Source organism: Pinus tabuliformis, chromosome 8 (genome assembly GCF_031772625.1).
Source record: "Pinus tabuliformis cultivar Carrire ecotype Pingquan chromosome 8, CPIR1, whole genome shotgun sequence".
In the NCBI taxonomy this organism is placed as follows: domain Eukaryota; kingdom Viridiplantae; phylum Streptophyta; class Pinopsida; order Pinales; family Pinaceae; genus Pinus; species Pinus tabuliformis.
Window position 1 is genome coordinate 1,774,770,361 of NC_142294.1, and position 17,553 is coordinate 1,774,787,913.

Genomic DNA, 17,553 nt, shown 5'->3' on the forward strand with positions numbered 1-17,553 from the left:
TCCCTCTGTTGAGAGGAAGATGCTCTTTAGCATAGTTTGGTAAATCCCTCTGTTAAGAGGAAGGTGCTCTTAAGCACAGTCACATGGTGAATCCCTCTGTCATGAGGAAGGTGCTCTTAAGCACAGTTTCAGGTTAATCCCTCTATTAAGAGGAAGACAACTTTGATTGTTTGTGAACTGCATCAGAAGCAGTTGGTGAATCCCTCTATGTGAGGAAGATACCTTAGTAACAGCAGTACTGAGGAATCCCTCTATGTGAGGAAGTGTTTGGGTATGTCCTAATGCCCAGCAGTTGAAATTAAAGGGGAGTGTTAAATTTGTAATTTCAACAGCGCAGGGCAGTTTTGGAAAAACCGGCCCGGTCTCCCCGCACCACCATTCGCAGAAGGCGGTATCCGTGAAGGGGGACCCGACACAATCAAATGGCGCCACGCGTCCCCTGTATAGCAGCCGAAACAGCTTTCCCCGGACGCTAAAGTCCGTTTGTTTTGCTCGAGGTTGGTGTGCGAACCTCGTTGGATCAGCCAAGTGATCAGGGCGCCCGATCTCAGCCGTCGATTTCCGAAGTTGCTCTCCGCCCACGTCAAATCAAGTTTCTGCGTGAAGTGTTAGGCATTGCGTTGACCGCCGAGAAGGGAAATTTAATGTGTTCATGGTTGTTCGTAGTCTTTTTGGTGGCGGCCTTTAATATTGTGATGGGCATACGTCCCATGCATTTAATATGGTTATGGGCCATTTTTATATATGTTTTTATATGGCTATGTAAGCCTAAGTGTAAAAAAGTGTTATGTAGTTTTTAAGTGTAGTAGTGACTGCGCGTGTAGTAGTTTTTAGGGTGTCTGCGCGTTGAATTTTTTTTGGTAGTTTTTGTATTGTGCCTTCGCACGATGTATGGGTGTGCGGCAGTTTTATGCATTGTTATATATGCTGTGGTGTAAAAACTATGAGCCGTAGTTTTTATGGGTATGGTGGCTGCGCATGGTGGTGCGTTGTATTTTTTTATAGAACATGTATTGAACGCACAGCAGTGCGAGATATAGAACAGGGGATGTAATGCTTTTGTTTCCCATTGTAAAACTGAAGTTTATGTAATTCCCACAACAGCGGAAGACCAGAAGTGAGAGAGAAACAGAGTTTCTCCAGTGAATCCCTCTCTACGCAGAGGATGAAGTTTGTAACAGTTTTTGTTTTTAAAGCAATAGAATTTTTTTATGGCTGTGTAATAGACTGTTGAGTCATTTTGCTTTTAATAGCTTCCCTGTGCAAAGGTCCTGGAAGAAATGAAACAGAGCATTGGCTCTGTGGTATTTGCATGATTGGTTTTGGTATTTTCCCGTTTAAAAATACCCAACATTCTGCCGCCCGCGTTGATGAGAGAGCTGTTACTCTCTGTGTGGTACCTGTTATTTGCCCAACCACAAACTCTGGTGACGACCTTACCGTTTCACTCAACTATGATTTCTTTCCTGGCACTCCGTCGCATTTGTGGATTTTAATAATTGAGCAGGAGCTGCAAGCTCTCCCACCTGTCTGCACAGCCGACGGATTCTATTTTCCTTCCTCTATCTCCTACCTGCAATGGACTTTGCCACGCCTTCCCCTGCTGAGAATTTGACCAGAAGCACGAACAGAGAGTTGAAGCACCATGTGGTGATGTTCCAGTTCATGGCTCAAGGCCACATAATCCCCTTCCTGGAGCTCGCAACGCTGCTTGCCAAACGAACCAGATTCGCCATCACGATAGTCAACACGCCTTTCAACATCAAAAGACTTAGACCCGAGATCGATTCCACTGGCGAGACGGTCTGGCTATCCGCCTGGGCAACCAATAGACGGTCTGGCTATCCGCCTTAGAATTCGTTGGAGTCCACACAGAAGCTCCAACACCTTCTCATGAACAGCATTAGAATTCATAACCACTATCATCGTAAAAATGAGAAACCAGAGTGCCGAGTGCTTCTGTGTAGATTATAAACAACATGTTCTCTTTGCAGTAGCTGCTAAGAACATCGGTTGAGCGGGTAGATAAATTCAAATTCGAACATCGAATGAGCGGGTAAATAAATTCAAAATCAAATTTCAAATTAGCCTGTCATTAATGCGTATATTGTATTGTATACCCTCGTATGGCCATGAGCCGCGTTCTCGTCCATATTGTATGGTCATGGAGCAGTCACTGTAAATAATTTGGTCGCGTTATTTTTTTGCCGACAAACAGAAGAGACGGGAGCCCCATGCATAATGATCCGCATATGCAGAGGTGTACTTCACACTGACCCTGCAGAGAAAAAAGTACTCTTAAAGACTAATAAAGGCCCTATAGCATGGGATTTATTGGTTGCCGCATACCTTCATGTCCCCAGTTCTCGTCTAACAACAAGTTCTCCGGCTTCAGATCCCGGTGGTACATGCCCTCGCTGTGGCAGAAATTCACCGCGCTGATCAATTGTTGAAAATACTTCCTCGCCTCCTCTTCTTTCAATTTCCCCTTTCTGGCAACCCTCTTGAAGACCTCGCCGCCATTAACGTACTCCATGACGATATAAATCGTGGACTTGCTCGCCAGGACTTCGCAAAGCCGAACGATGTTGGGGTGTCGGACCAATTTCATTACCGAGATTTCCCCTTTAATCTGCTCGCTCATCCCGACCTCCAGGATTTTTCGTTTGTCCATTACCTTAATGGCAACGTTCTCGCGGGTTTCGAGATTTCTAGCATGGTAGACCTTGGCAAATGTCCCTTGCCCCAACAGGCGCCCTAATTCATACTTCTCCATCAGAATATTGGGCTTCATCTCAATTTAAAAAACTGAAATCAGAAATCCGTGTGGATTAAAACTTCTGCTCAGGCGTCTTCTCTGTATCAAGCCTGTCAAGTTTCTCTCCGGCATCCGTTCCATTGTGGCGTAGTCGGCATGTGTTCTGGTGGAGCCCGGCATAACCTGCGTACAAGAGCTCTGATAGCCTGTATTTTATTATCGGAGATAAGTAGGTAGTATAAACTTTTGAAATCCAATTAATATTCGAAGAAAAGTCCAAGTGGGGACGGATTCAACAACGTATCGAAGAACCCTGATCATTGGAAATACGTGAAGGAGGGACAACCTGTCATTCTTGGGCTCTTTGCTTGTGTGTTAAGATTATACCACGTGTCTTTCCATCGATTTCCTTCCTGTATCATTCCGTCCAGTATACACTCATCTCTGCTAGAAACTTGTTTACCCGGCTTTCGTTTATAATAGATTACCCACGTTGGCTTGGAAGGAGTTGGCATCCTTCGTAGACACTTTACCCCACCGGGCAATAACTAGTCGTAGCCTTGGGGCAATAACACGTGGTTTTCGTGTAGCATTGTTAATACGAATCAACCATTTCATATTGAAATTCGAAAACCACGTGTTTATTTTCATTTCAAACCAAATACAAATAGCATCGTCTATGGAGGTCGTAGAATTGCTGGAATGGTAAAAATGATTTGAATTTGGTTTTAAAAAATTCAAAAAAATGTAGTAGTAGCAATGTTTGAATCATATATTTGATGGTGGAAATGAATTTAGCACTTTTAAATTTTGGGGTACCCAAAATCTTGAAGTTTGATAGCAATAACTTGGATTTACAAAAATCTCAAATTTTATTAAAATTTTGCTGAAATTTCCATAATTTTCAAGGCAAATTTGAGATGGTTAGACTATCATTGTTTGATACACTATAGGAAATATGAAATTATGAAATACCAAAAATGAATCATAAATAGAGAGTAGTCTACCCATGAGGAGGAATTGTCTGGGAACCTCTGCTGACAGGGAAAACTTCCGACTTCGGCCACCGGTAATTTTTTCCTCAAACCTCAAGATTCGTCGCTTCGTACAGGAATGTTCTAATTCTTGTTTGAATTCTCTCGCAATCCGATGTGATTGTCCAAGCTGGTCGAGTCATAAATAGGGAGTAGTCTACCCATGAGGAGGAATTGCTTGGGAACCTCCACTGACCAGAAAAAATTATGAATCCGGCCGGGTAATTTTTTCCTCAACTCTCGATGTTCATCGCTTCGTGCAGGAATGTTCTAATTCTTGTTTGAATTCTCTCGCAATCCAATGTGATTGTCCAAGCTGGTTGAGTTAAGGCAAATGTGGCGGGTGGGTGAAGTCAACACACTGCACATTCCTCCGATTCGAAAAACCATTCTCCCTGCAAAATGAGCTTACTGAACTCCATTCTCAAAATAGAACGACACGAGGACTTGCAAGTGGCTCAACATCGTCCATTGATCGAATCATCATTAGGAAATTTCTATTCCCTATTTTGTTGATAGACAAACATATTTGATCAATGGGTCCACCCATTTCGACATTGCACACAGACATTACATATCGATGACTTCCTCTGTTTCGGGGCTAGAAACACATACTCCCTATTGTAACACTGCTCCAAAAGTTCTCCATCAGAAACTGCTCGGACAGAGGCTTCCCATCCTTTCCAGTCTGCAAGATATTGGTCAACAGTTTCAGCACATTCCTCAACTAACTCAACCATGATCCTCTGCAGAATTTCCCCTGCAGCTCCAGAATCCAAACCATTCATTCCCCCCTCCCCACTCTCCACTTCCTCTTACATTTTCCCTCCTTAATTATCCTCACTTCTCCCCTGCTCCAAATCGACAAATGCCAATGAAAACTTCTACCATTTCTCCCCAAATCAATCTCTTTCTCCTCCTTTAATCTTCCCCTCCCCTTTCAAGTTCCCCATCTTCAACAATTCAATATGTTAGGCCCTTATACTACTAGTGTAACCCTTATTGTTATTAGTACAACCCCCTTATTATATTGTTGTACCCATGTAGTCCCCATATTGTTATTATTGTGCCCCATAGAAGCCCACTATTGTTATTATTGTTCCCTTCCATTATTATTGTTATGTCAGCTCTGATTATATTATGACCCCTTAGACTCCTATATATAGAAAGGAGGTCTTGTCATTTGTATCATCCAAGAATTGTTCATTTATGTAATGTAAAGGAGGTTGCCCCCTCGAAGAGGCTGAATTCTAAGGCGTTGATCTATCTTTTCTATCTTTTTCTTGAGCTGGTTTTATAACACAATATTTCGACCTTCATTGATTTCATTCAATCTCCTCTTCTTCATCAATTCCATACCCTGCAACCAATTGTTTTCATTCCATTTTCTCTTTTTCAACAATTCAGCATACCAACCCCCATTTTCTATAACTTGCTGCTATAAATCAGGTGCCTTCTCTCTAACAAATTTGGGTTCTATTCATGATATGGGTTCTAACAAATCTGGGTTCTATTCATGATTGTACGATTTTCATGAGGAACCATGTTATTCTTGTGTTTTAGTTAATTGAGCTTCATTAGGTTTGACTTTCATTGTGAGTGATTTAGAAAGTCGATTCTTGATGCAGTTTCCTACTACTTTTAACCAAATACATCATGAATTCAAATGTGTAGGGACGATAGCAGTTTCATGCTTGTCATATATGCTTATAGTTTCGATCTTATTTTATTTTTCTCGAAGTAACTAGCTGGTCTTCTTTATTTACAATTTTTTTTTTATCTTAAGCTCACTGCATTCTTTTTGCCATTAGCCTAATGTAGATAAATATTATGGCATTGTCCTCCAAGTTGTCTGATAGAATTATGCAGTATTATATTTATGCTCTTTTCTTAGAGCATGCATGGGTGCGTTATGTTTTTTGATAGGTTACATAAGGATAGTCCCTGCCTTATGCTTCATGCTTAGAAAATGTTTGTTCTACATATTTTGCAGAAGTATTTTTCAACTTTAGCATATGCATAGATGCCCTTTGGTCTTTCAAAAACATAACCTTATTGGTTTATGTTCATTGAAGGAGATGGATTTACCTTGCAATAAGTTCTCTCCCTTCTATTTATGAATAAGTTGCAAAGCTCTCATTTCCTAAAAAAATGTGTAAAATTTAATACTTCTTTAGTGTATACAATTTGCATATGTTTTGGTTTTGTTTTTGTGAAACATGTTGTCACTTTTCCAATCAATGGAAAGCCACCTAGACTTAATAAATTTTCTTTATCAACCTTAATACTTCTCTAAGGACTAATTTGCACATAAGGCACAAGTCTTTCTTGCTAGAATCAATTGATTAAAGTCAATTGTCTCAGAGTAGTGTGTGAGCTTCTTCAAGAAACTGCCAGATTGTTCTATGTTTTCACATAAATAAGTTTTATCTTAGCAGAAATTGCTAATAGATTCCTATCAAAATATAAGTATTTTGATATTTAATTTAATTTATGTGGTTGCTTAATTTGCTCTAAGTCGTTCAAGATAGTATACACCTTTCAAGTAATAATTGCATAATCTTCTCAACCTTTTGGGAAAGATTTAATTGTGCTACAATGGATACTAGTGTTTGGAATTTTCCCTTCTTTGGTCACCATTATGTTGGTTACAGTTTATATATAAACTACTATAGATTACAATGTCAATTTTTAGTCTATAACTAGAAACTGATCAATTCCTTGATCTTATAGCACCAAGAAGCATTGAATCCCTTGAGGCCAACAAGATCCCCGGTTGATTGTATCTAGGGGTTGTGTGACCACAAGGGTCTCAACACCTCTTGGTGCTACATTAACTAGGTATCTGATCTGTTTCTGGTAGTATGTTAATTTTCAGTTTGAGAAGGTATTTTTCAGTCTATAATTAATCTCTGGTATAGGAAATGATAACATTATATCTATTGTATGAGCACAATATTCTGATCATGTTTGTTAATGACAGTGGATTGAGTTTCTACAAAAATTCTCTGCTCTAGTCTTTTCTTACTCTACTCTTGTCTTACCTTGCTATGCTCTTGTCTTAGTTTTTCATTTATATACTTCTTGTTAATCTTTTTCTCACATCTCTACATTTGTTAGTTAGTTCTTGTACAACTACATAGTCATAGTTAGACCTGACATGGGATCTCCTCCTGAAAAGGCTAATCTTTTCAAATCTAGGTTATAGGGATAGAGGGATAACCATAGAATAGAAGTATGTACATCATTCTATTGGTATATTTTTATGATTGTTGCTTAGTGATTCCCCTAATATTAGATATGTTAATCTTTGAAGAAACTTTAGGAACTTTATAAAAGTTCGATTTTAATTTGAATTATAAATTTTTATTCACATTGTAAATATATTTGAATCCTATTGACCAGTCTTGTGGTCATTCGTTGGACATTAGTAGGGATATCTTTTTTTTTTTGTTTTTCACAAAGAATACATAATTTTTATCGATAATCAAACTAAAATTGCATATTTCAAGTGCAAAGAGAACTTCCAAATAGTATTTCACTTTCCATCAAGCTAAAGGTCACCAAATGACTTTAGTCAATAAGTTTTTGGTCCATTCCATACTCAAGTGATAAAATCTCTGGTATTTCAAGTTCCTGGTCATAAGAACTATGAAGGAATGAAAAAGGGCAATAGTATTTATAAATTGGTTCCATTATATCATTCTTGTTGAAGGTTGACTCCATCCTTGTTGAAGTATATTTGTCTAAATCTTTATCTACAAGTGCACATTGTGTAGTGTGGCATGTGTTGTGTATCTCTCGCTATAAATCTCAAGTTACTGTAAAAATGTGATCGCCTTGTATGCTTAATGACCTTGGAGTTAAAGAATCCAGTTACAATTGAGACTTAAGTTCTCCCATCTTAAAACCGAAATCCAGAAAGTTGATAGTGAGATATGTTTCATTTTTCCATTGTGTTTGCATTTGTTTTTTTGTACCACTTATATTGTTTATTGTGTCTTGGTTCCACAAAACACCAATGCTTGAGTTATTTGGTGAGTCTTTGTTTCCTCTATTTGTTGTTCTCAAGGAAGATATTTGGTGGTTATTTTTGTTTAATATTAAGCCTCTCATGCCTTATGTAGACCTTGGCAACTCAAGTTCTTTGTTGTTTCCTATTTGAATTTATATTCTTTAAGCTCTTGGACACCTACAATCTTGTAATTGTGAATTTTCTCTGCTTTCATCTTGCATCTCTTCTAAGCACAAAATCGACTTTAGCAATATGCTCTGTTTCCTTGTTGTATGCCTTAGGAGTTCAAGTTTTTTGTTTTTTAATTTATTTTTTATCCTTTAAGTTCTTGGACACCTAGAATCTTGTAATTGTTAATTCCCTGTGCTTTCATCTCACATCTTTTCTAAGCACAAAGTTGAAAGAGAAATATTCTTTGGTTGCCTATTGGAGACCTTGGGAGATCAATTTCTTTGCTATTATTTTATTATATTTCTTGTTCTTACAACTCTTGGACACCTGGAATTTCGTAATTCTAAATTTCCTTTACTTTCATCTTGCATCTTTTCTAATTCGTAGCACAAAGTATAACCAAATCATTTGGGTTATATGTAGATAAAATCTAACAACCTCCCTTTCCATCAGTGGGGACTTGGTTGGTTGGTAAATTGATGGTGCTTGTTGGTTTCCATAGATGTGTTATTTTCTTATCAATTCTCTCGTGTCAATGATGGATTATTAATTATTGTTTCATTACATTAAAAAATATTCAAGCCTTTATGTATCTTTATACTGATCTTAAAAGAAAGAGTTTTTGGATAGATCTCTATTGCTCACAGTGCCCTAGAGTTAAACCCCATAGTACCCTCAAGTTAAACCAAATATTTTTTTTGTTTGCACATTCAACGATGCAGATTTTACATCCAAATTCATATTTCAAGTAATGTTTATAATTTGGAATCTATTACAAATATAACATACTGCAATACTTTGCTTTGGAGCAGCCTTTGGGTCAATTTTGCTCAATTCTCTTTTGTTGGACAGATACTTGATGCTCATGTTTGAATGGTACATACTATAGAATGATATCTCCCTGTTGGCTCTGGTTGAGTTGATATGTTTTCTGATTGACAGATGTATGATATTTTTAAGTTGTTTTTTTTTTTTATCCTGATATTTCAAAGGAATAATAGATAATTAATTTTTATAATTATATATCACTCAAAAACATGTTGAGTATTAAGAAATAGATAACTGCCTACTTGTTTAATATGAATTTATTGTTCTTATTTTCCAAGTCTTCTAAGTGTAAAAAATGGTGCAAAAGTGGATTTTATGCATTGAAGTGTCGTGCTTTCCAAATCCAAGTCAAACAGTTCTAAAAATTGTCCTTCACAATATGGCGACAAATCAGGTGCTCCATAGAAGGAGAGAAGTGCCTCGAAGGACGACAAACAATGGAGCATACTACATTGCCCTTGTTGAAGGGATAAAAGAGGAAAAAAACATGATGTCAATGATATTGAAGTCTTCACCAACTCAGAGCTAATATGTAATCAAATGAAAGAAATCTTATGTCAAATATGACATAGGATCACCATCCACTGCAAGAGAAATCATTGATCAACATCAAGATAGGTCCTCAGTATGCAAATGGGTTGTTGTTTTCATTTTTCTTGGGTCTATAATGGCATGGATATTTCACTAAAGAAGAACCTGTTAATGTATTATTTTTCCCCAACTTGTAACGATTATGGTTTTTTGTATGGGTGACAAATTTATGGACAAATGTAATATATTCCATGTATCTGAAAAAATATATTTTGAGAAAATTAATTGATTCATGGTCTTGTGATTTTCATTAAAAAATTATGGTTACTGTAGAGTCCCATGACTCTTTTGTTTTTGACACCATTTCCATCCATTTTTCCTCTTTTTATCATTGCTACCAACTCAAATAAACAGTAAACTATAGATTTTGACATGGTAAGGTACCACATGTCTTATTTTTCATATTTATTAATGTGCCTTATTATTAAGTTAAAAGATTGTAATAGCTACATAATTCACACGATTATGTAGTTGTTTCATGATTCCATAGCTATCTCCATTGTTTGATGGGTTTCAGTGCACTAGCCAAGCAAAGAAGCACATGGGCAGATGGGTATTGATCTCCTCATGGATCTCCTCCTATTCGATCGAGCCAAATCATTAAGGAAATCGCCCAATGGTGCAGTCAAATAAGTCGGTCAAATACGTGGATAAACAAGAGCAACGAGAGTTCAAATAGATCATGACTCTCCAATTTTCTTTCCAAATAGAAAATATTCAAGAAACGTTATTTCTCCGTTAAAACATTAGGATTCAGATTAGGATTGTTTTTTTTTTAAGTTTTAAGGCATGAAAGTATCAATCTGTTGAGCAGGAATTCTATATATATATATAACTTTGTAAACAGAAAGCAGGGTTGCACATGTAATCCTTAATTGACAGCTTGAAGTTTCATAACTCTCTTCTTTTTAATTGAAGAAGTATTCTCGTCAATCTCATGCGCAGTTAGTTGTTGAATTAAAGTCTTAAAACCTATTGTTTTATGGAGGACCCCTGCAGATAGTCGAGGTTATTTCTTTGTATTTTTAGTTTAGTTCATTTCATTTTCTTTATTTCCATAATTGCATTATCGCAGCTTCAACTTATTTGTATTTACTTGTTTATAGACTTTCATTTGTTGTCTGTCAATTTCAAATCATTTGTATGCTTTCTAAAATAGGACTATGTAGATAATCCTCTTCTTTTCATAGCAAATATGTTTGATTAGATCACATTCCTTCTACCTTTTTTTTATTAATTTGAGTAGAATTGTTAATTTTAGTGTGTAAATCTTAACATAGATTTCTTTATAAATTTATTCTTGAATAGAAATGACTATTTGTAGAACAGAAATAATTGTCTTTCTAGAAAAAAGTAGTTTAGTTATACATTCTAGAATACCTTTCTTTTTAGTTGTTTTCGAAAACACAATTTATCTTAAAGAATCATTCATAGAATTTCCAAACTAGTTTTCCTTTTTCGTCGCCTTGCATAGTAATTATTTTGAAACTAACAATAGTCAGTTAAATAGGATCATGATAGCTTGTCTTATTTTCCTTTTTAATAGTTTATTGTATTAATTTAATTGTAAATCATCAGTTTCATTAAGAACATAGGAATAAAGAAAATCCTTAAAACAAACACAATCATCATCTTAATAAACTCAAAAAGGCTTCTAGCATATATAGTGCACTTGCACTTCAAATGTTTACCAACTCCAGTCGATAATTTATGTAAGCAATTTAAGAACATTAAATTGACTAAACACTTTGGCATCATTTCCGGTGAAGTATAAATAAAAGTCTTGATTTATTTTCAAAAAGCATGATATGCATAGGGAAAGAGATTCTAGGGGTAGATTTGTAGGTAGAGGAAAGAGCTTAATTCCAATAGCATCACTTACTCCACCATGACCTCGTAGTGCCAGACCACCGACAAAAACTTGAATTCCATCCATAGTATGCAAACATAAACTTCCTAAGGTATTAAGATCCCAAATCCAACCTATAGATTCACCAACTTCATCAACAAAAGCTGTAATAGAAGAAGACCCATATCCCCAACAACAAGAATAATTCTCCCATCTTCAACAAGAGAAAAACTTCTAGCTCAAAAGTTGGAAGTTCCTACTGTGGAAGAGGAAGAAGAAACCTACTTCAAACCATTAATAGAAGAACCAGAAGAACTATAGGAAGCTAAAAACCCAATCTTATAACCAGAACCAGAACCTTATATTAGTTTTGAAGAATCTACAATGGTTGGAGAAGGGGAAGCAGAGGTACATAATTTGAATGGTGAACAACCTATGACTGGAGTGGGAAGAGGAGGTGGAAGAGATGGAGGAAGAGGAAGAGGAGAGAATAAAAATCCACAACCCTTTGGATTTCCAATACTCAATGAAGATACAACTATAACAATGAAAAATATCTCATCCTCTATCCTTAAAAAATTTCATGGATTAAGGAGTGAAGATCCTGAGACATTTCTCTTTGAATTTGAAGTCTTGTGTAGATCATATGATTATCTACATGATGCTCAAAAGTTGAAATTATTCCATGCAACCCTTAAAGATGCAACATTAAAATGGTTTATGGGTTTAGGAATAAACTCCATAAGAACATGGGAACAAATGAAAACTACATTCTTAGAGAAATATAAGGATTATTGTATGCCCCATAACATTAAAGATGAAGTCTTTAAAATGACACAAGAAGAAGATGAAAATCTTGAAGATTTCGTCGAAAGATTTAATTACAATGTAAAAAGGGAAAAATGAATGATCTAGATGAGGAAACTTTTAAGGCTCTCTTATTGAAATCAATTAGAGATGAGTGGATTGATCTTCTCAATCTAATGGGTAAGGGAGACATTTCTCAGTTATCACTAGGAGAAATTTGTGAGTTATATCCAAGAGATCCTCTTATATCAAGGATTAATAAATATGCAGTTGGGACAGTAAGTAGAGAAGAATTAGGAAATTTTCTTGATAATTTTAAAACAGATATTTTAGGGAGTATTAGTGAACAAATTGACACCCTTAAAATACAAAACAAGAAAAAAGCTAAAAATGCTACATTGTCCATTTTTTTTCCTAAATGCAAAAAGAAACATGCCTTGAGAGAATGTCCTCTTGATTGAAAAAGTGTAGAAATTTTTGTTATTTGTGCGGAAAATCATAATACAAAAGAATGTCCCTCAATACCAAGTTTTAAAGCTATTTATCAAGAAGAAGGAGTACCAAATCAGGTAGATCCTCTCTTTTTTATTTCTAAAATACCTTGGTAGAATCCACAACCAAATACAGCTCAAGGTTTTAATCCTCAACCATTTGCACAATCTTCACAAAGTGATTGGACTACCCCAATTCCTTGGCAATCTTGGCCATAACCTTGGTCACAAGGATGGAAAAATCCTTATGGAAAATTCCCTTAACATCCTCAATATCCTCAATTTCCATAATTTCAACAATCATATCCTACTTTTCCTCCACAATATTATCCTCAACCTATTCAACGAACTCAACCTCACAATGTGAATCCACAACTTCAATTACTATTTCCTCAAATACCAAATCAATTGCCTGCACAACCACTTCCAAATCCAAATAATAATAAAAATTCACAACCTGTTTCCCATAGGGAAGGACAAAAGTTTCAAACCTATATGATAACTCCACTAGATCTAAATAATGTTCAACTTAGATATGGTAGAATATTAGAAAATAAGTCCCCCTCAGTTGTTATTCAAGAAAGTGAAAAAGAAAATATCCTTGAAGAAGAAAAGTCTCGTAATAATAAAAAAGAAGAAACTCAAAAACAAGTTACTCCAACACATTCAAATAACTCAACTCCTACGATGGAACAACCTTCAGTATCTGTTTCAAAACCACTTTTCCCTGAAAGATTAAAAATTGATGAAGGGGTAGAGAAACAAATTTTATTGTCTGATTACGACATGTTAGATGAACTAATGAATGTTTGCATAAAGATTTGTTTGCTTCAAGCCATTAAGGAAATACCAATTTTTGCAAAAGCAATTAGGGAATTGAGCATAAAAGGACCTGGAAGAAAGAGAAACTAAATTAAAAGAATCCAACTTGTTTGAAAAATTGCACATATCATGATGGGTAAAACAACAATTCAAAAATATCTTTATCCAGGAAGTCCCATTAGGAAAACACACATCAATGGTGTAGAGATCGCAAATACATTGATTGGTCTAGGAGCAGCCATAAATATCATGAGTAAACAAACCATGAATCAATTAAAACTTTATAATCTTCAATATACACTTGCACTTTTGCAATTGGCAGATAGATCCGTAATCAAGCCTGATGGTGTATTAGAAGACATATATGTATCCTTAGATTCTTGGGAATGCCCTATTGATTTTATGATTTTAATAGTCAAGAATAATATAGGAGGAGATCCATTGATTCTAGGAAGACCATGGCTACCTATAGTTGTTTCTTTCATAAGTTGTAGATTTTTTTGGGAGTACAACAAAGAAATTCACACTATATCCACTAGCAAAAACCATAGTAGAGGTTGAAAATCAAGAATGGATAGATGATGACTTCGATATAAGGCCAATATTTGCTACCTCACAATTAGATGAAGAAGATCAAATTTTAAATTTAATGGAAAATAATGAATCTTCATCACATTGTGAATCTAGTAAGAGTTTTGAAGAAAAATGCAATATTTAATATTTATCATCTCGTCAACTATCCTTTCACTATATGGAAAAATTTTGCAATTATACAGTTGAAATATTTCTAGAAAAAACTTTGAATATCAACAATAATTTGGAAGATTTTCAAAAGAAATAATTAATTAAGATGTTACAAGAACATTCATCTTCTTATGCATGGGAATATACTGACATGAAGGGAATTGATCCTAATACTTTTAAACATCATATCAACATTGAAAAAAATGTCAAACCAGTTTGACAACTTCAAAGAAGAATTAATCCAAATCTAAGGGAGATTGTTAAGGAAGAGCTACAAAAACTGTTGAATGTCAATTTTATCTATCCTATATCAGACAGTCAGTGGGTTTCACCCTTAGTAATTGTCCCTAAAAATAATGGAAAATGGAGGGTATGTATTTACTATAGGGAATGGAATAAAGCCACTTTAAAAGATCACTTTCCACTCCCTTTCATAGTTCAAGTTTTACATACATTGGTAGGAAAGAAATATTTCCATTTTTAGATGGTTTTAGTGGATATAACCAAATCCAAGTAGCCCCAGAAGACCAAGATAAAACCACATTTACCTGCCCATGGGGAACTTATCCTTACTAAGTACTTCACTTTGGATTATGTAATGCTCATGCAGCATTCCAAAGAGCAGTATTAGGCATTTTTTCTTATCTAATTCATGATTGTGTGGAAGTATATATGGATGATTTTACAGTTTATGGAAATTATTTTGAAGAAGCTCTTAAAAATTTGGAAAAAGTTCTCATTAGATGTAAAGAGGAAAATCTCTCATTAAGCCATGAAAAATGTTTTTGATGTTTACTAAGGGAATTGTTTTAGGACACCATATTAAAGGAAATAGAATTAGAGTGGACACATCCAAAGTAGAATTTATTTCCAAATTATCAATTCCAACCTGTCAATGAGATGTTAGAAGTTTTCTTGGTTTCAATGGTTATTATAGAATATTAATTGAAAAATTTACAAAAATTGCATCTCCATGTTTCAAACTACTCACAAAAGACTGTAAATTCAATTGGAATTATGATTGCCAAAAGGCCTTTGAGTCATTAAAAGAGAAAATCTCTGAAGCACCCATTCTTAGAAGACCAAATTCGAAATTACCTTTCATATTTCGACTGATGCTTTAGATACAGATTTAGGAATTGTACTAGGACAAAAATACTTAACTCCATATGCTATTTATTACACCATTAAAAATTTGACTCCTACAAAGTTAAATTATACTGTCACAGAGAAAGAGCTTTTAGTTGTTGTTCATGCCATCAATAAATTCAAACATTATATTACTGGCTATGAAACTTTTGTACATATTGATCATTCTGAAATTAGATACTTAATGAATAAATCAATCACTAATGGAAGAATTACTAGATGGTTATTGTTGTTGCAAGAGTTTAACATTACTATTTTGGATCGACATGGGAAAAAAACACAGTTGCTGACTTTTTATCAAGTATTCAAAATAATAACAATGACATGCATGTAGAAGATAATTTTCATGATTAATATCTTTTTGCAGTATCTACTAAATATTCATAGTTTGCAGATGTTGCTAACTATTTAACTACAAGAAAATTACCATCATACTTGTCTCCTCAAGAAAAAAGGAAGGTAATTCAAATTAGTACATCTTATTCATGGATAAATGAAGAATTGTATAAAACAGGTCCACATCTGATCATTCGAAGGTGTGTGAGAGAAGATGAAGTACCAGAGATATTGAAATCTTGTCATGATGAGCCACGTGGATGACACTTCGTTGGCAAAATAACTTCTTACAAAGTACTTCTCTTAGGATACTACTGGCCTTCCCTTTTAAAGATGCCAGCGAGTATGTTAAGAGATGTGATAGTTGTCAAAGGATGGAGAAACTTGTTACTTTTGATGAGATGTCTCTACAATCTCAGGTACTTATTGAGCCTTTTGAAAAATGAACTCTAGATTTTGTTGGTCCAATCAATCCACTTTCGAGACAAAAAAGGTATATTCTTGTTTGTATTGATTATGTTACAAAATGGGTAGAAGCTAAAGAACTTCTTTCTGCTACTGAAAATGTTGTAGTTTCATTTCTTTTTGAGGATATCTTTACTCATTTTGGTGCCCCAAGAGAAATTGTAATAGATCAAGGCACTCAATTCACATCCAAATTGGTACAGAAGATAATGGAGGAATACAAAATCAAACATTGGAAGTCTACTCCATATCATCCTCAAGCAAATGGACAGGTGGGGTCCACCAATAAATTCATTTAAGCAATTTTCACCAAATCTATGCATTTTTATAGAAGAGATTAGGCAGAAAAGCTTCCAGAAGATTTAGGGGCATACCGTACCACATGGAGAAATACTACAAGACATACTCCTTATGAGCTTGTATATGGAAAACAAGTCTTGTTTCCTATTGAGTTTCAAGACAACATTTAAATTGGGTCTTGATATTTCAGAAGCATGAAAACAAAGAATGGAGCAGCAGAATGAACTTGCTAAGACAAGACAAGATGCAATCGAAAGACCCTATCTAGTTCAACAACAGAGATCCAGATGGCATGAAAATATATAAAAGAGAGAAAATTATAGCCAAGAGATTTGGCATTACTGTTTGTTTCAAAGTTCAAATATTTCTAATGGAAATTTCAAATCCACTAGCTTGGGCCTTATGAGATTCAAACAGTCTTTGACAATGGTGAGGTTAGGATCAGAAATATTGATGAAGAAAGCATCACTTTTCTTGTGAATGGTAATTGATTGAGAATCTATCATAAACCATTAACTAAGGAAGGATTTATCAAATATTTTCAAGATAATACTAATTTAAAGTTGGTGAAGAAGGATTTTCCTTCTTCTCCAACTTGATCTGCAAAAGTCTTTTTCTTTCTGAAAATAAAAGTAAAAAAATAAAAAAATGTATAAACTTGAAAACCAACAATGGTTGGCATGTTTATATAGAAAATATAAGGTGAAAATCAATTTTTGACGCCTTAAAATTTCCTCACATCTGTTTTAAACCCATTTTATTTATGTCCCACTCTTTTCTTTTCAAAAATAAAATAGGTACAGAATTATTGAGTTTCTATAGCTCTAACAAATTTATGTAGCAAATTTGATAGAAATTTCTGGTCAAATAATTGAAAGAATGGTTGACTCCCTCCATTGCAAAGCACCTGAAGACAATACAAAGGACAAAAACCAAAGGTTAGAAAGAAATAATTCAAAGGTATGCAATTCCTTAATTTGATAATAGGGATCAAAAACATTAATTATATGAATTATATAGATGTCGTACTACCAAATTCAAAATTATGATTACTAAGAGTTGATAGTATCGTGTCAAATCAGATCTAATTTGCCATTGACTCCTCATCATTATACCTACACTCCAACCCCACATCCCAATTTTATTGATTCGGTTGCCCAAATCATACTCATTCATGCTCTCAATTGTTAGAT

General features: G+C 34.9%; 1 pseudogene; it reads right to left on the reverse strand.

Annotated features, from left to right (window-relative positions):
- The window catches only part of LOC149243278 (CBL-interacting protein kinase 2-like), a 36,877-nt pseudogene extending 34,083 nt beyond the window's left edge, over window positions 1–2,794 (reverse strand).
- Between the last annotated feature and the right edge of the window lie 14,759 nt (window positions 2,795–17,553).